Source organism: Epinephelus fuscoguttatus, linkage group LG18 (assembly GCF_011397635.1).
Source record: "Epinephelus fuscoguttatus linkage group LG18, E.fuscoguttatus.final_Chr_v1".
In the NCBI taxonomy this organism is placed as follows: Eukaryota; Metazoa; Chordata; class Actinopteri; order Perciformes; family Serranidae; genus Epinephelus; species Epinephelus fuscoguttatus.
Genome location: NC_064769.1, coordinates 10,902,998 through 10,927,491, shown reverse-complemented (window position 1 = coordinate 10,927,491; position 24,494 = coordinate 10,902,998). Strand labels below are relative to the sequence as shown.

Here is a 24,494-nt window from a genome sequence, read left to right as displayed (position 1 = left end):
GTTACATATTCTGCTGTTACATTTCGCAGCATGTATTTTTATACCACCACACCAGCGACAAACATGGCCGAAGACATTTTGTTTCCAGGTTGTCCATCCATCCATCCCATTCTCATGAACACAATATCCCAAGAACGCATTTAGGGAATTTCTTCAAATTTGGCACAAACACCCACCTAAACTCAGTGATGAACTGAGATTTTGGTGGTCATAGGTTGAAAGTCAGGGTCATTGTGATATCATCTGTCTCATTGTCATGAACGCAATCTCTCAAGAACATATTTAGGGAATTTCTTTACATTTGGCACAAACATCCACCTGGACTCAGTGATCAACTGATTTGATTTTGGTGGTCATAGGTTGAAAGTTAAGGACATTTTGACCTCATCTGTCTCATTCTAGTGAATGCAATATCTCAAGAATGGCTGTAGGGATTATTTTTCAAATTTGGCACCAACGTCTATTCAGACTAAAGGATGAAAGGTTAGAATTTGGTGGTAAAAGGTCACTGTGACTTTGCTCCTGTCTTGAATGTGTTATCTCAAGAACACCTCTAGGGAATTTATTCAGATTTGGCACAAACATCCACTTTGAGTCAAGGATGAACTGATGAGAATTTAGTGGTCAAAGGTCAAGAACACTGTGACCTTGCCCGTCTCGTATTGGGAATGCAATATCTCAAGAAGGGAATTTCTTCAAATTTGGCACAAACATCCACTTGGACTCAAGAATGCACTAATTAGAATTTGGTGGTCAAATGTCAAGGTTACTGTGACCTCACAAAGGTTTTTTTTTTTTTTTCCGACCATAAAGAATTTATACGCTAATTATTACATGACATCATACAAGTGTCTAATATGATATAATTATAAGGTAATGACATGTTATATCAAAAGGTCAAAGGTCAGCATCATAATGTTCACTTTTCTGGCCATTATAACTCCAGAACAGAAGAGGAGACATGTGGTTAGATACTAAATTGGTGACCCTAATCTTGGGTGCTCACCTTGAAACTGTGTTTACTGTATAGATCTTCTGTACTTCTCTACCTCTGCGGAGGCATACAACTGTGTGGCAGTATTCCTAGTTATCATGATTTTTTTATAATTTTTTTTTTTGTGAGAGTAGAAACACAGCATCATACACACACAAACACATTTGCGTGTGTTAGCTGTGATGACATTGTTAGGCCTTGTAGCCTGAGGCGGTCTCAGGAGAGAGACCTGCAGATGAGGAGCAGCTGGACTTCTGAAATGAAATATTCATCTGTGTTAATCAGAGGCTGGACACTCACTGAACACTCATATCTTTGGGGAAACAGAAACACAGCAGTGCGTGGGTGTGCACACTGACACTGTACACACAAACAACTTACTGGATTTATTTTTTTTTGTCTAAAGGAAATATATCTATTTATACTTTATTACACTCTTAAGAATATAGTCAGGTTGTTTTTCAGGGTTCTCAAATGTACTGTATCATCTGCAGATAGTGACACGGTGCAGAATTTACACTCCGGCTTTCACTGCGGCAGCCAAGGTAATTATAAGAGCAACAGAATAGGAAACCTGGGTTACAATGAAAGTTACATTATCTCAAATAATTGTCCAGGCTTCTCTGTTATTATAAATGTATGTATAGAACAGAGGGTACTACAGAAATGAGGAAGCAGTTTCAAAACTTTTAGGGAAGCAGTTTAGTTGTTTTTTTTTTTTATCTGTGGTATGTGGCGTGACTGCTAACCTCAGTTTAGTTGTAAATCACAATAACTTCACTATAATGTTGTATATACAATGACTACAATACAGTACATAATTAAGTGTCTCCACGCAATGGTCTGTCATTGTTTTGTACACTCACCTGATGATACCCATGTGTCTTGTCATTCTCTACATGTTTTACTCGTATCAATTATGAGCTGACCCTCACTAGCTTCGGTGCCCTCATCTGATCTGTCTCGACTGGGCTTGAAATACTTTTTCCCTGTACCAATATCTCTATTCTTTTACTGCACCTGTTGGTGTGTCCTTTTTTCTTGGAACTTCTGCCATGGCCAGATCCAACCAAAAGCAATTGACTGCTGCAACATTTTGAATTAAGTTTTATTGGTAACAGTGTGCTGTACAGATCATGATTTCTCTACCAAGTTACACGGCACTGACAACTTTTCAATTTGATATGGAGTGAGATAGTAAAATAACTTTTTGCATGGTGAAAGTCAGTGTCATCCTGAGCAGGATTCCAATGAAAATGTCAGCAGACGTCTAAGGGAAAACATCTACTCATTTATGAGAGCTTAAAAATTAGCACATTTTCATTGTGTTACAAACCCATTAATGGTAACTCTTTAATCATTTAATTAGGACTTCCTTACTGATGGTTTTATTAGCTATATATAAAATGTGAAATTGTTGCTGTAGTGCAAATCTTTTGTTATCCTTTGTAGCCACTCCAGGTACCAGTATCGTAACAGCCTGAATAGACATGCATTAAAATCCAAGCAGCAACTAGCTTGACTGCAGTGTTTTACGCAGTGCTGCTGTTGCGCTGTCCTGCTTACTCTTGTCTGTCCATGCGCCGTCAGTATCCAGCTTTTAAGCTTTTAATTTAAGTTTTACGGAAAGTTAGTTTTATCATTACACAAGAAAACGGACGTGTTGTATGACAGTGTATGGAAAAGCTTGGTTGCGTGAGTGTCACAGTCAATGCCTGAGAGTTGGCAGCCCTAAAGTTACCTGCACAGATGCACATATAGCTGAGATTATCATGCTTAGCTAAAATTTTATGTGCCTATGAATGCGGTTATCAAGCCCTGACCGACCTTTCCTGGACTTTGTGGACGACCTGGCGAATATCACAGTGTTTGCAACAATACGGCTTTCAGATTCTTTATCAGCAGCAGAGTGCCTTGGTTGAACAGTGCAGCATATGGTGGAGGTTGATCTCATCATATTTTTTCATTAAGCAATTGGCAGATGATATTTTTACAAAGTGTTTTTAAAATGGAAATTCATCCATTCATTAGAGATCAGCATGGTGTTACTTGTCTTTGCCTGTGTATATGCATAGCAATATATAACTGTAAGGAGGACATAGTTTTATTCTAGGGCAGTTCATGTATCTAAACTAGCTGAAATAATTAGTTCTTAAAGGTTCCCTGTGGAGTTTTTGACACCAAGGAGTGTTTTTCTGAGTGTTTTGTGTCGTACAGAAGGTGACACATTGCACATTCCTGCTAATGGTGTCAGATGGTGGTGGTAAAGCGCAAAGAAGTGTGGCAATGTGCCAGTAACAGCAACAAAGAGGCAAATAAACAGGAATTTCAACAATGCAGAATTAAGAATATTCTAAAAATACTTTGAATATGTTTTATGAGGAAGGAACATATCTTTAATACGTTTGTTAGACTTTCAGAGTGTTTTCTTGAGAAAAAGAGGATGTAAATATGAAAACTGAACAGGGCACAAGATAAATCATCGTCCAGCCCACCCACCCACGCCCCACCTCTCCTTCTCTTCCTCTGCTGCTGCTTTCCCCCCTGTTGCATCATGCCAGATGTTGCTGGGCGTTGCAATTCAGGGTCATTTATATATTGTTTGGCTCACTGAATATTCAAACAAGAAGTGGTTCAGTGTGTGTAGGTGTGTGTGTTGTTGGATCTTGATTGAAAGTACTGAGCTCTAACATTCGGCTACACCTACAAAATATTGCCCCAGATATAAACACATGCAAGCATGCACACACACATTTTATATACTGTAGTGTGTCTACAGCTCCCCTGAGTGCACCCAAATCAATTATGACATCATTGCTGGTGACAGCGCCCACCAGCTGACTTCCTGTCTATCCAGCCTTCTACTAAGTAATGGGAATATTTATCTGTGTGCATATTGTGGCCACGGTGGTGGCTGGATGGAACTGACTGATTGGGATTTGTCTGTAATCATATGCATATCTTTGCATTTATATGTGTGTTTGGGTAACTGCAGTTGTCAGCTCTGTGGGCACCAGTGACTCATGTGTTTCTACAGACGGACTGCTTCTTTAACACATCAGGAAAGCTTTTTTTTTTTTTTTTTTTACCATCACTCAGACTCTGAATATTAGCAGATGGATAAAATGGCTGAACCGATTTATTACATCCATATTTCTCTTCCTGTTTCTGTCCCCCGTCTCGCTTGTCTCAGGCAATCTGCTCAGCGTATGCTTTAATTATGTATGCATTGCATAGAAAATAGAATACTATACTGCATGCTGATAGATCTTATAGATGCATGCTGGAAGAGGCTCTTGAACAATATAAAAAATATATCTGCAACCAAGACAAGACGACGGTATTACAACACAGATAATGCACATGGAAAATAGATATACAAACCTTAGGTGTTGATATAGAGTCAGCGTTAAAACAGTTCACACTATACTGAAACAGAATTTAAAATTACTGGAGACACTGAGTCCAAATTACCACTTTTATTGACTTTTCACTAATGAGGAACTTTAACATTTTATTTTTACCCACATTATGTAAATTGTTTCTCTGCACATGATGGTCTAAATGCAGTTTCAAAGCCATATTCTCACTGCAAGGAATATAATTCTGTGGATAAATTCTTATTTACTTCCTTTTATTTAGATGTGTTTTAATCGAAAATGAGTCACAGTGAAAAATAGAAATTCCATGTAATTTGTGTAACTTGGATCATTAAAACGCCGACATCATTGCTGAGGACATGACCTCTGTGTCCTCAAGGAAGTATTTCACTGCTGGAAAGATGGTGTTTTCTTAAAACTGGGATGCCTATGCAGTAGAAAGACAAATACTACACAAATGCTTTTCAAATTGGTGCTGTATGACCAGAGAAAAGAGAGAAAAATGGCTGTGGCACTCACTTTTTGCTCAAGAAGTAAAAACCTACAGCTACCAGAATGCACTGCACCACATCAGACCAATAAATGCTCCCACTGGTGGCTGATGTAATGTGAGCTTGGATGTTTTTCCACAACAATATGGCAGCATGCTGGTAATAAATTATCTTGAATTACAGATAATCTAGGGCTCCTGGAAAGCTGCTCAGCCTTGTTTCCGATTTTTCCCAGTGGCCACATACAGTATTGCAGCAAAAAAATCCTTTGTGGCCCAAAAAAACATATTCCCATAGACTACCACTGTAAAAGAGATGGCTCTAAAACTGTTGACAGTACAGCTGGAACTGCAAACAAGGTCAATTATGACTTTTTCTATTATAAATTGTTGATGCATGGTGGTTTTGATATATATGTAAATCTTTCCTCGAGCTTAGAAAAGCAATTTAAAATCCGTGATGTCATTACAATGTAAAGTCTAGAAGCCAAATGGGAACTTGCAGGCGGGGCCAGCGGGACAAACACTACTGTGCATATTCAGTGGGCCACATATCACGGGAGTAAACCCAGGAAGCAAGACACTGGCGTATGCGCCAGTTGAGCAACTCTATTGAACTGAATAGGCACCATCTGGGTGTCCCGTATCTAGGTATTATTTTACAGTTGAACGGGAAGCTAAAATAACTCTGAAAACATTGGAGGTGAAAAACAGGCAAAACAGTAACAGAATCCCGGTTCATATTTGATCAGCACTGTTTAGTTCTCCAGCTTGATCTCACTTTCTTGAGCATTCAAGAAACAGTATGGTGCCCACTTCCTGTTCACAAATTCTCATATTACAGCCAAATAGGACACTAAAACATGTTTCTGAAGATATTTAAGGCAAGAAATTGGCAATACAGTAACCGAATCTTGGTTTATATTTGATCAGCAGTGCCTGATTTTACCTTTTGATCTGAGTTTGAGAGAGGGGCAGGTCTCTGTCTTGATCCGCTTGTACACTCTATGTGTCCATGGTGGTGGGCATACAACAATGTAAATGTAAAATTTGTAGTTCAATTAACAGTCCTATAGCTAGATGAGAAATGAGCAGGGAGATCTGGGTGCTGGTACTGTAAGATGGAGGGAAGTTTACCACAGGTCATTCACACATACTACACACATTGTTATGACACAAAGCTGGTTGAAAATCAGTAAAGCGCCCGTTTAATGGTAACCACAGCTCTGAAACGATTCCTCTTTTAGATATAAAAATTGAAAGGACAAACACTTCAAAAGTACCTACAGTACTGCACATGGCAAGAAGGACACACATTTTGCATGGCATTCTGAGATAATAGGAGCCTCTTCTTGTACCCATTTTTGGTGAATTGAGTGTCTGTTAAAAGGTTTAGAAAAATACACTGGTACCTAAACTGATTATTGGGGTTAGGTATTGAATGTCACAATTCCAGTGACCATATAAGGCAGTGAAGCAGTGGTATCAGCATGTGTGTTGTAAGAAGCTTTAGCCTGTAGCTGTGAATGGCTGCCTGTAACAGGATTCAAGAGCCCTTGATACAACACCCCCCCTGTCATTTTTCATAAAGCCGCACCAATGGGTGCCATGGTAATTGTTGCAGGTGGGGGTGCTGGAGTGTGTATGTGAGGACATAGCAGCATAGTGAGGGAGTGAGAGACACATCCATCCATAAATCCAATAAAGTGATGCCATTTAGAGTTATTAAATTCTGTAAACATTCCCCAGGTGGATTGGACTGTAATATCCAACCTTTTCTATTGCTCCCTCCCCTCCTTCCCCTCCCCATCTCCCTCCACATCTCACTCACTTACTTACTGACATTCACTTTTTGCTCTGCCAGCATCCCAACGTCTATTAACCCTTCGTATTACAAGCCCCTGTTTCTGCTCACATTTGGCTTTCTCCTCTTGCTCCAGTGTTAATTTCGTTCTGTCTCTGTGGCCCAACACTGCTTTGCTATCATTTGTCACTGTGGTCCTGTCTTGTCTGTGCCATTCATGCTAATAGTTGTGTTTGGAGCTGCAGTTCACTGGTGGATTTCTGCTACATTAAACCCAATCCAGCGCTCACAGACTTGTCCCCAGATCCCCTCCTCTCTCTGCCCTGTCTTCTTCATTTCGCGCCACTGCACCAACTCCTCGCATCTCCTCTTGTTCAAATTTGTCATAATTTGCTTACTCCCTACCCTGTCGTCTCTCCTCAGTTTTGGGGAAAATGTCCCCTTTCACCAACTCTTCATCCTCCTTTCTTCTCCAGTCATTACATCAATCCCACTCCCCTGATGCTAAAGGTCACGCGCTGGTTGATCACACCTGCCGACGGCATAATTATGCACCAGGGATGGGACGATGTATGACTTTACTGCGGACTGGGAGAAAAAAAACTCAATAAGTTGATCGTGGTGAATTTCCATTATTGGCATAATAGTGAATATCATTTCCAGCAGCACCCGAGGAGGCTGCAGGGCAACCAACGATGAAACAAACTCTTCAAAAACAGACTGCATACACACCAACCTCTAAACACACAAAAGATCTGAATCGAGTATTGGCATCTTTCATCAAAAGATGTGATGCCATGTCAAATAGCTGGAAAGCCTGGCGTTTTAAGATTGTTTGTTGTTCACTTAAAAAGGATGCTCACTAAAAAGATGTGTTGTATTTGTATATGGAATAAAAATATTGTGTCTTAACCTAATGTAAGCTACATTCTGGTGTTCTACTGCCATTTATGGAGGGGTGGTGGATGGGTCAAACAAAGATGGACTTTTAACCAGAAGGCCACTGTTCATGTCCTGTGTGACACCAGAAGTTAACGTAGTCACGTGACTTTGCAGAATTTGCATTACTATTTGTATAGTACTTTACAAAGGAACGTTAAGTAACTACACAACATACACAAGTTTATGCCGCTTACATCCTGTATGCAGTTATTGTAACCACAACCATGACCTTTTCCTAAACCTAATCAAGTTTATTTTTGGTCTGTAAACCTAACATATTATTCTTCCCCTAAACCTAACCAAGCTGCAACCATTTCACAACATTAACCACATGTTTGAAACTGTGACCGTTCCCAATAGACTTTGCATTGGCACATCATTTTAAGACATTTCATGCCCACAACTATGTTATGCAATGTTAAGCGGTTGTGTCCACGTCACGCAGGTCTGAGACTTTGTTGATTATGCACACACATACTGTCACACTCTTTTTTCAGTCAGAGAAGTGATCCATTTATTTTCATTTCCTTCTGGCTTCATCTTTATATTCATTCATTCACTTATTCATTCACTGCATGGTCTTCTCTGTTGATTCAGTATTTATTGGTGATGATTACTAGCACAATGTATGCATACACAGTAAGGATGTGGGTCTGGACACTGTCCAGACAAGTAATGTACTCAGTAAAGACAACAATCAGATGCCCAGCTACGGGTATTTTTGCCAATCAGAAGAAAAACAACAGCAGTGCTTCCATTATGTCCATTGCAGCAGTATAATTAGACAGAGGAAGAGTGCATCTTTCTCCTTCTCCTTCTCTCTTTGGCATCCTTCCCCTCACACCATCTCATTTGCAATGCATCAGCATGATTTGGCGTAGATGAAACAGAGCTCTCAGGGTAATAATGTGTTGTACAGAGCTGGTTTCACCTACCACTGTGCATTAGTAAGCTCTATCCCATACAGACCAGGGTAGCATTAGCATCTCAAAAGCTAATGACTCTTAATTTGGTGATGATTGCATGGCTTCATGGCATAATCTCTCTCTTTTTTGAGATTATAACAAGGAACTTATTAGTTCACGAGAAATGCGGTGTTGTTTAGGTGCTTCGGCAGAGGTGGGTGTTTTTGAAAAGGTTGATCTATCCTGCTTATATAAACAGAGGGCTCTTCATTTGCTTCAAGGACAGAGATTGCTATTCAGTTTTGAAGTTCTAGCACCAAGGATGAGTGTCTGTGTTTTTTTCTGTTTTAGTTCTCTGCCACCGTCAAACAGAACAAGTTTTATAGATTGATGTCCAAGGTTATACTGTCTGTTACGCAGAGTCCCCAAAGTATCTCAAGTACATTAACTAAGACAAACTCCTCTGAATGAGACTGTTTTTTCTTACTGCTAGTGTTGGTTGTTCAAACACTCTCAGAAACAAACAACTTCAGAAAAATATTATTGAAAATTCTCCTCTCAAACAGTCAAGAAGGATATGTCAGTGAGTGCTCGAGGGTCAATACAGGAAAAAGACAGAATTTGTTTTATTAAATATTTTCAGATGAAAATGTGCAGAAATCAAAGAAATTATTTGGTCTGTCATCAGGTTAACATATTTCAATTACATAAAAGAATCTTTCTTATTAAGTCATCAAATTTCGCCCTTAACCTAAAAAGGTATCATTTATGTAATTAAATCAAACAAAATGAAAAAAAATATTTAATTATAACTTGTAGAATTTACTTAAATAAAGTTTTTGTAATGTGTAAATAAATTTTGTGCATTTCAAACATATTGGATTTACTTTAATTAGGATTATGTAGGCTAATACTGTTAAGAAATTATATTTATTTCAAATACAGGAAATGTAATGACTGTTAATAATTTTCTTTATTTCAAATGTGTTATAGAATTATGAACAGTAACCACATACATTTTATTAAAGTAAATTAATAAAATTCTATGAGCTACAGTTACATATATTTTAAGTTCATCTCAGTTTTATTTGATTTAATTATATAAATGGTATTTTTTGGTTTATGTTAGAATTATTCGCCTCAATATGATTGAAATTTTATATGTGATTGAAATAAGCAAACCTGACGAAATAGACCAATGATGTTCTTTGAGTAAAGCTTTTTTTTTTTTTTAATTAAAATTCCAGAAAATAAACGGAGTGTATTCAGTCTTTTACAAAGATTTAATTCAGTGGCTTGAAAGAGAGGCCAGGAGGCCACTAGCAGCTTATTAATGTGATTATGTACTGTAATAAAGTCTTGTTGGAACAAATTAAGTGATGCACAAATTGTACCCTCCAAAATATCCACTGATCTTTTCAGATTCATCTGTAAGTACAGTCCCTCAAACTAATTCAAGAAAGCTTTGCAAGTGAAGGTTCCATTATGATGTGCTGATGTGCAGTAAGATTTCATATGGCCTTGGTTCCACTTCTCAGCTCGGCGCTGTTCAAAAACCTTTGGCTTGTTATTTACTTCCTTTAAGGAATGTATGCATCCCTCATATAAATGAACGGAATGTGTGAGATTTACGGTGGACCAGATTAGGTTCAATGTATTCTAGAGAACCATGCAGCGTATTGCTTCACCGATCACTTCGCTATCTGCATAATCAACCCCGAGGCTATTGCAGTGGTGTTGACACCTGCACAGCTGGTGGGTTTCGGTGGCTCGGTTGACGTTTAACCCTGCTGGGCCTTTTGTGAGCCTGAGCGAGCATGGCCAAGGGTCTCCTCTCTTTCATTCTCTCCCCGGGTAATGAGCTGTAATGGATAGGGCCTTGGGCGTGACAGGAATACCGAGGGCCCCATCAAAGCAGCTCCCTGCGCATCCCTTTAAAGGACTGCTCAGTACGCATGCAAACACTCATTTACTCATTCATTCCTCTCTTGAATCTACTCCGGTCACTAGCTTTCAGTTATTTATCATTCACACATATTAGACATGTTATATCTTTGTTGCCTTCTTAAATGAAAACATGTTTTTACTCTGAAAATTATAAGAATAGAGTAGGAGTAAAGCGTATGGTAAAAGAGTAAAAAATCATACACCAGTGTCCTTTCAACAGGTTGATCATTTTTTGGGTGGTTGATCCCAGTTTAGGTGAAAGAGCTGCACAGTAATCAAATACTAATCTTGATCATATTCTTGGCTTCCCCACAATTAATTGAAGATGATCAACTGCGATATTGGTGTTTAAAATGCATGTTCCGCTCCTAGAAAACTCTGCTGCATATCAAATCAAGCGCTTCCTAAACGAACAGCCAGCCTCCACACTTGGGGAGCTGTAATGCTGCTGCTGCACGCGCACCCTGCAGCGGCAGCCTGCGAAAAACTTACCTGAATGTTTTGGCTGCAGACGGGCAAAACGAAAATCAAATGTATGGAGAAGAAGGTGATCTGTTGTGTGGAAGTATTTTGGATTTAGGGCACATGATGTTAAGCAAGAACAAATCATATGCAAAGAGTGCATGAGACTTGTGTCTGCCCTACAAAGTAACACAACTAGCTTGGTCAAACACCTGAATAAAACTCTTAAGTATGCAGTACAATGAATGCATGAAGGCCAAGAAAAATAATGCCGCTAACCATACCTCACCGAATTCTTGTCCTTGTTCAGCATCAATCAGACATCCATAACAGTGATGCTGTACAGCACATCACTGTATTCATCCAGCTCCCAAAGACAAATTAAAATAACCAATGCAGTCACATTTTGCCACAGATACATGTTCAATAAACTCTGATTTATCTTTAGTAAGCCTGTAGTTTGGGCTCAGTTTTATTTATATTTTGCTTCTAGGAGTGCATTGAATTGAATCCAGGTGAACAAGAACCTCTTTTTGAATCTTATTTTGATGCAAACATTTATTAATAAGCAAGAATGTAGCACAGGTTGCGAGTAAAGATGGTGCTGTGTTGATTTAATTTTGGGTGAAAAGTTTTCTGTATATTTTGCCTCTAGGAGATCATTGTGAATAAGGACCAGTTTTATTTAGATTCAAAATAAGGCATTAGTGTTCAAAAAAATGTACCCCTTAAATCAGTGAATAACTGTGATAAATAATCATGACCTCAGTTTTGCTCAAAATAACTGTGATTGTCATGTTGGCCATAATTGTGCAGTGGCATAATAATGGGTCATGCACTGTCATTTCCAAAACTTTAAGTTGGCACTGAAGCAATATTGAATACTAGAGCTGCATGTAACATTTTCTTGTCTATATGATGGCACATCAGACTCTTCAACCTCTGCTTTTCACCTAAAATAATCCTTGCACAAAATAAAAAATATACTTTTTGGCCAGAGAGAAATCTCTTTGGGAAGCATGTCCAAATATATGCTTTGTATTGAATATACACACACACACACGCACGCGTAAAAGAGGTCAGTGGCACTGACAGTCCAGATGGTACTCAGTGACTCTTATAGAGCCACTAAATTACCATGGTGATGACTCTAGATGGATTTTCACCACTTTCACTTCACTAACAGGCCTCTCTGCCACTTTACTGTTCACCCTTCCTTTCACTCATGTCTGTAGTCTCTCTGTGTGTGCATATGTGTGTGTGTGTGCAGTGTGTAATCTTTGTGACGGGACTCCGCCAGGGTTTTTATTCTGCCGTAGACTAATAAAAGCTCATATATTGCAAACTTCAGGCCGCTCTAGCTGTGTGCATCTGACATACTGTGGTATGAATTTCAGTGCACTTTATCCAAACCAACTTACGGCGAGATGAAGTATATATATATATATATATATATATATATATATATATATATATATATAAAAGCTTCGGTTTCACACCATTTAGATCACTATCATTACAATTAACTGATGGTAATGAACCAAAGGGCCTTGATAATATTCATGAGGCTAAAAATGAAGCTCCAGGAAATGTAAACAAAAACTTAAAAAGGCTGGTAGATGTTTTTGTTGTTGTTGTTGTTTTGTTATATAATGACTGAAAATGATGTCAGGCACTTCATGAAGATATTTCAGCCCGTAGGAGATATATATTTTTTCACTTGTATTCTGAGTGTTGAACACCACTTAGAGTGATATGAGGAGCAAGAGTAAGGCAAAATGTGCATGGCATCCTAACTTAGCAAAGGTTTTTACATTGCCAGTTACCATCTGCCTGTTTATGAAGGGTAGAAGTAACAAAGTTGAACTGATAAAAATGGAGGTGATGAAAATGCATGTGAATTGAAAAAATAGAGGGGTAAAAATACATGTGAAAGAAAGAAATGTAATGTCAATTGACTTGATAAACTTGAATGAAATTTTATTTGAAAAAATGTTGCTCTAAGAATCAACTGGGGTGTGTTACTGTCCACTGCTGCCATGTCCGTCTGTATCTACCATTCATTATTCACAACATCTAACTGACATTTATCGTTTTAAGCAAGCAATTTTTTTTTTTTACCCAAAATGTCAGTCAAAAAAACACACCTACTGACTGACTGATGGCTCTCGAAGGGAAACTTTGCTGAATTTATGCCAGCTCTTTGTCACTGCAGTGTGCGCAGATGAACTGTGTTAACTTCTGCTGCTTATGTTGCCGGCACCCGGAGCTCCCCGCTCGATCTGCTGTGGGGTTCACCACTTCCGATATTAATTCATAAGCATTTTTTCACTTCCATTTTTATGCCTCCACACTGGTAGCCATTGCTGGAGGCATTATGTTTTTTGTGTTGTCCGTATGTGCATCAGTATGTACCTCTGTTTGCCCAGTTCTTATGAACATGATATCTCAAGAATGCCTTAAGGGAATTACCTCGAATTTGGCACAAATGTCCATTTGGACTCGAGGATGAACTGATTAGATTCCGGTGGTCAAAGGTCACTGTGACCTCACAAAATACATTTTTTGGCCGTAACTCAAGAATTTGTATGCTATTTCTGACAGAATTTAACATAAATGTCTAACACAATAATTTGATGAAGTGACAGCATTTTTATCCAGAATGTCCAAGGTCAGCTTCACTGTGACATCATCATGTTTGCTGGCCATTTTTCAACGCCATAACTCCGACAGAAGGGGTGACATTTGGTCAGATACTGAATTAGTCACACTCATCTTGGGCGTCCATCTTGAAACTGTGCTGATTGTATAGATCTTCTATGCAGTCATTTTGAAGATGTGTTTAAAGAACCTACATTTTAGAATTTGTAGCTTCTTTGCAGCAACATCCATATTTGAAGCATTGTCTGCTTTCATGGCTACATATGAGTCTAGACAGACATGGATGTAAACTGCAACTTTACAGGTTGGCAGAGGTATCCAGTCGTTAAGTGATAACTCTAGTTTTTAATTTTTTTTTTTTACTCCCACTATTGAGACCACTTTCTGTAAATGATGAGTGGCATTTTTTGTGTTGTGAATGATGAAGGTTAGATGGGTAAAATGATGAAACTTGGCTGTGTTTTCACCATATCACAACTATTTTAGTCAAATCAGCTTTAAATGGATCAAATCACTTGTTAATGTATCACTCTCTTTTTCATCACCTCCATTTTTAACAGTCCATTTTTGTTGCTTCCACCCCTCATGCCTATCCAGTGTGTTTAGATCATTTGCAGAAGGAAGTTTTTTTTCTTCTTCAAGTTTCAGCAGACTGATCAGCATCATCCTCACTTCCCTTTCTGTTTGTGATGCAAGCCAGCAGTGATGTGTCAAGCCGGCCTTCCATCCAAATTTCAACTGGTCCTTCTGACTTTGCGTGGACTGATTCACATCACAGCTGGCTCGCATCACCAGCAACTAAACTAAGACTGTGTCCAAAATAACTCCAAGTTCACTCATTCACTAATCTTGACACTGAGTAGTTAGTGAGCTGTAAATTTATATTTCTGAAACTAACAAGTGTAATCTTTGACGGGTACAGTGCTGCCCGACTGTTAATTTTCAGATTAGTAAGATATGGTTCATTGCACTGTGGGATTGATACCGGAAAGTAGTGTACATTTCACGGACAATGGAGTGGGCACAATATACAGTAGATAAATAAATACATTTCACACTCAGACACAGAATTCAGACACTAATGAAATAGCGGAGAGTAAATGTAGTGCATCATGCAGTAAACAAGTGACTTTGGACACTAACTCAGTGTGATGTTCATTGCTCTGTCTGTTCATATAGACAGGCCAGCCTTTCTAATGCTCTGGATGTACACAGTAGCCAAATGTGTGTGCAAACTGGCTTGAAAAAGATGAAGGAATCATCTGATTACCTGTCAGAGTGTATTACCTCACACAAGCCGGTGCATCATCTCTGTTCACAAGACTCCAGTTACTCATCTTTCCCTTAACTCCTGGCCCTCCTGTGTATAAACAATGCTGCATCACTGGAAACCTTCAAGGCATAAAACCCATGCCTCGCCCTGTCTCATGATCTGCCATCTCACATCAAAATCTTGAACTACATCAATAATTTTGGAAGTATTAACTTTATTAATGTGCACCTATTTCTTTATGAATTGTTCTATTGCAAAGTGTGTTCAGAAACCTCGGTGTGATAAAGCACTTCAAACTTTGATTCAGCTGTGATGAAGCTTGATGGGCTCCTAGTGCGCTTTAGTATCCACCACTCACTGTGCCTCCTCCAGACACTGCCTCATTAAGGTCAGACTGTCGTGGAGTACGGGTGTGTCTGTATGAGGCTCAGCCACTGTGACCCATGTCTTTATTCAGTAAATGAATTGATAGAGGGGAAGCGCAGACAGAGATAAACTCCACTAAATCTTCCGTTTTACTGATGTTGGCTGGATATTCATTATCTACTCCGTACTGCCATTTTAGATTCTTTATTACTTGAATCTGACAGCCTTGGTTTTTTCTTAATCCTTAGATGAATGTTTCAGCTTTAAAGGGGAACACCTCCTGAATTAAGAATTCCAGTTTGTTAAATCCATGGCCTATGCAATATCAATATTTGTTAACATGAGCTACTCTCTCTCAAAACCGGAAACCACAGAAGTTGCGATGTCATCACGTAAAAAGTCTGGAGCTGCTCCATAGACCATGAATGGTCCCACAAAATGTTTCTTTTTATACCCCAAATGTGCTTTATTCTATTGTAGCACTGTTAGTTCTGAAACTGGGGATGTACGCATATACTCAGAACACTACCCCTGCTACTCTCAGTGTCATCGAACATATTTCCCAATTCATTTGCAGCCTTCAAATGGGCTTGTGTTTACCCTGTTTACGAAAATAGCCCATGTGATTTCCCCTTGCTTGTGGTATTCTCAACCACAAAAAGGGAAGTGGAAATTTTCAGAAAGCTCAAGAGTTTACAAGTGACGTGGAAGTCATAACGGCATCTGTGCGACAGGGACAGCTGGCAGAATGGGACTATAGACAGGGCACACCAACAGGAGATTTAAAAGGCAGCTAGAAGCAGTTAGCAGCTAACTCGAAGAAGAAGAGCAGCAGCCACAAATGTCAGCACTTTGGGAAAACAATGAGGTGAAGGAGCCTCTCCCCTCCGAGCAGGGGATAGGAGCAGCTGCAAGACAACAGGGACGGTAAATGATTGTTATTGCCACGTTATGCCACTGTTATTGTTTGTAAAGCACCGCCGATGTGTATGTTATGTGTCACACTACAGGGCGACGCTGTTGTGTTACACATCTTGCCCATCACACCTCTTCTGCTTTAGGGATGTTGGCCTGCTATTTAAGATCCCACACTGGGGTGGAGTGATTCCGCCATTGTTCAGTTCTGTGTAAAAATGCTATGGATGCATAAAGAAGGGGCTTTACAGCAGCCCTGTAGTGCTAACTCTGTGTAAAAAGGGTTTCTTTTTGAGAAAAATGTGGTTATTTCCAACCGCCTCATATTTGTCCTGTGTCATTATGGCTTTGCATTTCCTGCATTACATTACCCACTCACAAGGTTGCTAAATTGGTAGCTATGGTGGATGCCAACAGTAGCGTCTATGTTGCCGTTGCTGAGCAGCAATGTTTTCATGATTTTACCACTTGAACGCCAAACAGTGTTTTAACCGCAAGCTCACAACTTCCATTTGAAGGCTGCAATTGTCCATGGAGCAGTTCCAGACTGTTCACACGATGACATCACAAATTTGAGTATTAGTATTCTAGTTTTTGGATTAGGGGGAAAGTTGACAGTGGACTAATAATTTTGACCTGTCTTAGACCACAGGTATAACATGTGAATTTTGAAAATGGGTGTAGTTCCCCTTTAACTACTTCTTCTTCGCATTCGTACGAACATGACTCATCTACAGAGCGGATGTTCTCACATTCAACTGATATTAAATATGGGTACTGTAATTTATCATTCTTTTTGATAAATGCCCATGTTTATGCTCTGTTAATAAAGAACGTTGCTGTAATATTTATCTAGTATAGCTGGAACTGAATTAAACTTAGTGAAAAAGAGAAGAGAGAGACTGGCATATGTGGTGTAACAGCAGCACAGCTCCGCTGGTGCAGTCTGACCTAGTTAGAAACAAACATTGAAGAAGCAAGGTGCCGAGCTGCCTGTTTACCTCTCTGACTGCTCATAGCTCCTCCTTTGAGCAGCAGGATGGGCTGCCACCAAAGTCAAAGGTACATTACATTTCACAGGATGCTCTTCTGTCATTCCCATTTACCTTTACAAGATAACCATCATAAAACAGCATTTTTGCAACAAACTGAGATCTGTCAGAATCTATTAGCGTGATCTCTGGAGTCTGTTGAATCCTTTACTGATGGCTGTCATTGCATCGTGTTGCATGCTCTCTACATGGAGAATTGTAAATATGGACGCAGACACTAAAGTGATGGAGAGATGAGACAGCACTGGCTAGACAGATCTCGGTATCCCTTCAAAATGCTGTGTTCTTTGAGTGCTGTGCTGTCATTGTTAGCTGGATTATGTCTGGGTCAGATGTTCAGCTTTTCATTGTGCATTTACACACCCTCTGAAATAGCTGTCTGCACTCAGACTGCACTCTTGTCCTTTCTATCAGAAAACACGCCGTGTTTTTTCTGATGATGCATTCACAGAGTTTTGAGCATGGCATTGTTTACACAGTTGTTGCACTTTACAGTCCAGTACAATTTTCAGATTTTTCTCTCTCAGGCATATACAGGTCTGCTTATATTCATAATTTTACTTGGGCAGATGTAAAGTGTGATGTGGCTGGCTATGATTTTTTTTGGGATGTTACTTTCAAAGGTGTTTGGAAAAAAAATAATGTTTGATAATTAGAAGATTTTCTTAATAAGACTACCATATTGATATTTGATTTGAAGGCAGAAGCTTGGCTATAAAACACCCAACACGTACATAGCAATTATCTAGACTAGGACTGTGTCATGGCAACAACCCGGCGATACGATACGTATCACGATACAGAGTTTACAATTCAATGTATTGTGATATATTGCAATACTGGTGAAATATTGCAATTTCTTAAATCTGATTTTTGGAAAACTATCATGGTATAAAGAACATGACACCAAGTGCTTGCAGAATTCTTTAGATAAACAAAGTATAAAAATAAAAAAAATTAAACAATAAAAATCTATGCATTGTTTTTGAGAATCGCTACAGTATCACAAAACATAACGCAATACTCAAGTGTATGAACACTTTTTACACCTCTCATCTAAACAAGAGCACTTACTGCAAATATGAAATACCTTTTTATACTCTTAAAACTAACAAATTATGCACTGAAATAAGGAATAAACTAAACAAAGAGAGACATTTATCATGTAATGCAGTGCAATACAAAAACACAGCAAACTATGGTTTCAGAATTTTCCATGGAGTTTAATCACCCTCTTGTCATTGCAGAGCAATTGCACTGGTTTCCACCTGACGTTGCTCTCACTGTAAGAGCAAGTCATTAATCTATAATCCACAACACGCCATGCTGAGATTGAATTAAAATCAGCTTTTTGGTCACTGAACATGCTGCTACAGTTAAGGAGTTTAAGTAATTGTTATGGTATTAAGTCCTCCTAGGCAGGAACCTGTAGCCACTGTTTGTATAACTCTACTGTATGAAGCTATGGTCATCAAATACTTACTGTATACATTTATTTAGTGATTTAAAAATTCCTCAGTTATTAAAATGGGAATTTAAACATTGACAAAAATAGAGTGAAATTATAATAAGTTACCAGGTATGTGTTAGGCAGACTTCTTAGTCAGCTTCAGGAGGAAACAGGTGGCCAGCAGAAAACTACTGAGATACTTTCCATAATTTGGTCATTGTAAAGCTAACAATGTGCTGCCAGTGACCTTTTGTTTTGAAAAGGTATGAACTCAGACCTCACTATTTGTACCCTCCCCCCACACCCTATTGTGTGGTCATCTGGTTTACACGTGCACTTGTGTGTATGTGTATGTGTGTGTCATGTGTCCGGGAGTATAAGGGGTGAGGGTGATGTCATGTTTGATGACATCATTGCAGACGTGCGGGGAGTGCAGATTAGCGGCCGTGGCTTTTCTGAACCAGCTGTCCACAGCTGCCGCGCCTTATCGGTGTGTCCCGCCCCGGCCTTTTATCCCCCTTTGCCAGCTCTGTCAGTGTGCGAGCTCTGGAAATAGCCTCAAACTCACCCCTATCTCCTCTGCCAGTCTACCAATCCCGGCTCAAATTGAGCATGGCAAAGCCCTCCCACCCACATTCCAGTCTCACTACTACCAACCCTTTGGCTGGCCCCATCAGCCAAGTCACTTTGCCAAAGCTGAGCTCCTGCCTCATATGTACAGTGTTTTTTCTGTCTGAGCCTCAGCATGAGTCCTGGTCTCCCAGCTGAACTGTGTCCATGCTTAGGGCAGGTTGCCGGCACATGCAGCCTCCCCCGGGTCCCAAACGGAGGCAGCGGCAGCAGCAGTAGTAGCTGACAGGGAAAGCAGCACACCTCGCACTAGAGTTGACAGGACAAAGAGCACGCACACTCCCACTGGAGCCACACAAGAGGGGGGGAGGCAGGGCCACGCTAGGCTGCGCCACACACACATACATGTGATCCACCACCCTCCAACCCCCGGCACACCATATGCAGGCTCCTCCCTGCGCAAGGAGACAGAAATGGGAGGTGCAGTCAATCACTGACAGTGAAAGGGAGTGGGTTTAGCTGGAGTTAGTAGGAGGGGGAGAGACAACAGAGGAGAAAAGGGGACCAATCTTCATCATTCCCAAACCAGAGTCAAGTGTCGGGGTGCCCTTAAATTCATTCATGCCGAATGAAAGAAAAACAAACAGAAGAAAGAGAAGACAGTGCGTCCCATTTCAGAGACAACACAGGAAGTAGGGCATGCTCTGTACAGAGTGAACAAGAGAGGGTGGGAGAACGAAAGGAGGAGAGGGAGCAGCAAGAGAGGGAGAGCATTGTAGCGCTCATTCTCCACCCCTTGTCTTAAAGCAGCAGCAGGAGGAAAGAGAGAAGGAGTCGGGGAGAGAAGGAGGAAGAGGACCACAAGTAAGGAAGCGAAGAGGCGAGCAGCAGTCTGCAGCGGCAGCAGAGGGGGGGAAAAATGGAGCTTTGAAATCGCCTCTGCCCTTACCCATCCCTGCCTCTCTTCTTTTTTTTTTTTTCTCCTCTCTTGTTCTGGCTCAGCCTCAGTTTCTCTCTCCGCCTGCCTTTGATTGTTCTGTGGAATTCTGACAATGCCTGGTGAGTGTTTCTCTGCTTTTCACATGTCACTCGCCGTCCTTTGTGTGTTGGTTCATGCAGTGTGGGAGGTTATATTTTTACATGTGGCCACGAATAGAAATGTGAACTAGAGGATGCTTCCCTGAGACTGTTTACGCTCCTCTGCCTCTGTGTGCCGTCCAGCTGTGTTGCCCTCCTCTTTCTTCGCTTCTCTCTATCACTGACAATGCAAAGAAGGCTGCTCTCCTGAGCACACACACACACTCTACTACATCCTGCGTACATTCAGGTTGCTCAGTCATTATTATATAATTGCTTTTAACTCCCAAAGGGCTTTCATTCAGTGCAGTGCATTGGTTGTGTTATATATGTGACACCAGAGATGATAATGCAGTGATGGGGTTTTGGATTGTGACTGCTGACCATAACCTACATGTAGCAACATCACACAAAGCGTGGCCTGTGTGGCGGAGGGCAGCCAGCTAACACAAATCAGATGACTGGGCCACGCTGTGAGGTCAGCCGGCTGATTTTGGCTGGCATTCTCAGCGCAAGTCGTATGTTGGAGGCAATTAGCAGTTTAAAGAAGGAGAGCTGTGTGTCCCAAGGATAGAGAGTTTGGGAGTCTCCAAGAGCAACAGCTAATTTCAGTGTGGAGACATTGTAATGTCTGCACAGGAGAGGAGATGAGTGGAAAGGCTAACATTGGTTGTTAGTCATCATTTTGTCCAGGCCTTGAGGAGTTTATATTGCTATGTTACATTTATAGAGATCTTACAATTACAGTTCAGTCAGTAAGTACAAATTATCACATGAGCTGTCCCAGATACATTTACATTTATGGATATATTATTTAAATGCATTTCCTAATGTGATGAGATATTTTCCACAAACATCTGCGTTCTTGTTAATGCACCATATGCAGTTTTACAGTTGGGCGTAAAACATACTAAACACGCTACTTACATGCATCAGATTAGTCAGCAACCACACATCAAGTATAATTAAGTTATTCCACTTATTAGAGTAATTCCATTTTAATGTGTCTCATTAACATCACAGTTAAAACACAGAAGCTGTCAGTAGCTGTTGAACACGACCAAACCTCGCTGCCACATTACGGAGGAAGAGTTGAGTTTAACATTTTCTACTGGAGAGGCAGCGTTCAACCAAACATTTATTTTCCTCCGAGATGGCTTCACGGGAGAAAGCCATCTTTGGTTTAGTAAACACATAAATGATAGTTTGATGGCTCTGTGGCTTGTTTACTGCAGTATGCAGATAGGTTTCAGTGTGAGAGCTCAGCTGGTGGTCCTCTTGATTGTAGCCTGCTGTTGAGCCCTCCAGAACAAAACCAAGTTCATCTCCTACATATTATGCTCCGAGCATTTGTGTCAGTCTGTATTTGTATGCAGGAACAGTGTGATTCCTATTTTTTCTCCATCACCCTGGGGTACTGTATCTGTTTACATGCATGAGCAAATGCTTCTGCACACAGTAATATATGTGCACATACCACATGCAGATGTGTGTATGTATACTGTATGCATATGTTTTGTGTGTTTTAGTATTTCCCAACATTCCTATTTTAGGTCAGCGCTTGCTAACCAGAAGCCTAGACGAAGGATGTCAGAGCAAGAAATAGAGCTGTTAGTCATTTTCAGAGCCTTTAACATGCAGTTGGACCAAGAGGGGGAGATATTTAGAGTGAATGTGACATGGAGACAAACAGTGTGAGAAAAAGGGAAGCAAATAAGATGACTAAAGTGAAGACAAATCATGAGGGCCAACAGTCTGCTGTTGTTAATGTCTCAATATTTTGTGTACTAGTTTTTTCTGGGTGACTAAACCTCTTATGCAATCTTCATTTACCTTCCAGGACATTGCTCTTAATTCCTGCTTGGACTGAACTTATGTAATGTACAAAGTCAAAACATGATGTATGATATAAAAGAGAATTCTTGACGCATCTGTGTTGCAGCGAAAGGTAAGGATCAATGCAGAGCTTAGCTTTGTCCGGCATCTTTCCCCCACTTCCTTCCCATCTGTTTAATTACTCTGTCATAGATCATCTCAGCGATGTCCATTGATTTACTGAGAGCTGGTGAAGTGGAGCAGAGCATTTGATCAGACACATGTACAGGGAGGGAGGAGTGTGTCAGTGCTGCACCCATAGGTCACTCCACAGGGGGTCAATAGGTCTGAAGCTCTGACACTTTACAGAGGGGGTTGGAGGAACAGCGGTGGTTCAGCACTTAATCAACAACACTTAATCGTGACCACACAAATATGAACATCCAAGCAAGCACAGGTGTTTGCTCAGGACTGTTGTATGTACGTCATCTGTATAGTTATGTTATTTAAAGGAACACATCACCCACAAAATGACCATTTATATATCAGTTACCCACCCCTTGATATGTTGAATTTGTAAGGAAAGACTTTGTTTTTCTTGTATGTCTTAACAGCGAACAAAGAATCCAAAAACGGAGAAAATTTGTAATGAATTGAAGTCATAGGGGTCCACTTAAAACAACAGCCAAACTATATCAAAACATGTGTTGACAAACACTCACACAACTGTTGTGGTATACTCTAAGTCTCATTTATCCAGTCATATGTTCAGTACTTCTCAAACACATGTATTTTTGCTAAAATCCATAGTATTTAAAACTAAACTGAAAGTGAAACTTAGCTATGCTGTCTTCAAAGCCAGACTCTATTGACAAAAACAGTAGTCACATATTTTTTTATTTTACTTTTGATTTTGTTAAGTTTGGTCACCTATTATTTCAATTTATTAAGAATTTTCTCAGTTTATGGAGTCTTTGTTCACCGAAGGCATGCGAGAAAAACTAAGCCTTTCTTCATAAATTCAAAGTAGCATAAGGTGAATAATTGATGTATAGATGGTCATTTGGGGGGTGAAGTATTCCTTTAAGCAATTTGCCATTTTTATTGTCGGTGTCCAAAAAACATGCATCTCCAAATTTGGTAGATTTTAATTATTCTGAAAATTGAAGAAAAAAAAAAAGATTGATCACAAAATTATGTTTTAATTAAATAATTTAGAATTTTAAAAACTATTTAGATTATCGGAAAAATGCATAGTCATAAAAGGCCTTTTTTTCCATGGAATGTTGACATTTTGATACATGGTTTTCACAGAACAGCAACTATATAGCTTTAATAAACAGTATTCATGTTTGTTTGTCTGTTTTTTATCCTCCAAAAGTTTCATATTTGCAACAGACATAGTTATGTTTAAGTAGATATCCTTTATTGTTTTGCATTAGAAGTGCCTCCACTTCCTGGTTTTTAATTTATTTATTTTAGAGGGGGATGAAGTTGGAACTGGCATCAGATGGTCTATCACATTTCAAATGCTTGATGTGAATCCACCAATTACATTTAAGTATACAGGATTCAAACATTTATAGAGGATTACGGACATTCGATACACACAAACACACAATGGCATTTAGGCTTGTTTTAGGCAGAGTGGTCAATCTGAAAAGGATTTCGAGCATGGAAGGAAGACAGAATGACAGGCCTCACATAAAGATGTCTTCATTTCCAAAGGGCTTGTATTCAATGTTTTTAATGCTCTAAAATTTGTGACGCGCGTCAGCAAATTGGAGGTTAGAATATCGACTTCAGTCTAACTTGCCACTGTGAATGAAGGATGGTTGAAGTAGGCTGTGTCAGAGGCATTCGCTAACATTATTCTGGATCTCCTCGACTGTGCCTGGGAGAGGATGAGAAAGGAGCATATGCTCATGATGGGGCAGCATTGTCAATAATTGAATCACTCATTCGTTCTCTCTTGCCCCCAAGGCCGTAGTGCAGAGTCAATAGGAACAACATCAGAGAAGAGCTCTCAAGCATCAGTCCTACAGGTCTTTTTCCGTCCTTTCCGCTCTCACACAAAACTCTTTATATCCGTCTATATATATATTTTACATAAACAAACTCACAGGAGAGCTTATGTCACTGCCCTGTCTCTCCCTGTCTCTTTAAAGTAAGCTGCTTTGTAAAATGAAATGAAATGGAGGGCAGGCTATAGAGGGGTGAATGGAGAGATGGAGGGAGGGAGCTCTAATGCCTCCATTGCTTACCATTTCCTCTCACTTCTCTTCCTGTAGCAGCTTCCAGACAGAGAGACGCTGTCTTTGGATTAGGTTGATCTTTTAACTCTTTTGCAACATGGCCAACAATGACCTCATACAACTAGACATATTAAAG

General features: G+C 39.8%; 1 protein-coding gene across 10 annotated transcripts in view; it reads left to right on the top strand.

Moving 5' to 3' along the window:
• The window catches only part of dab2ipb (DAB2 interacting protein b), a 213,345-nt gene that overhangs the window by 114,398 nt on the left and 74,453 nt on the right, over positions 1-24,494 (top strand). The window contains exon 1 of one of the 10 annotated variants that reach the window (XM_049603717.1): positions 19,779-20,270. The exons of the other annotated variants lie outside the window; for them this stretch is intronic. The gene's annotated coding sequence lies outside the window, so the exon portion shown is untranslated. Of the gene's footprint in view, positions 1-19,778; positions 20,271-24,494 lie in introns of those variants that run through there. 10 annotated transcript variants of the gene reach the window in all.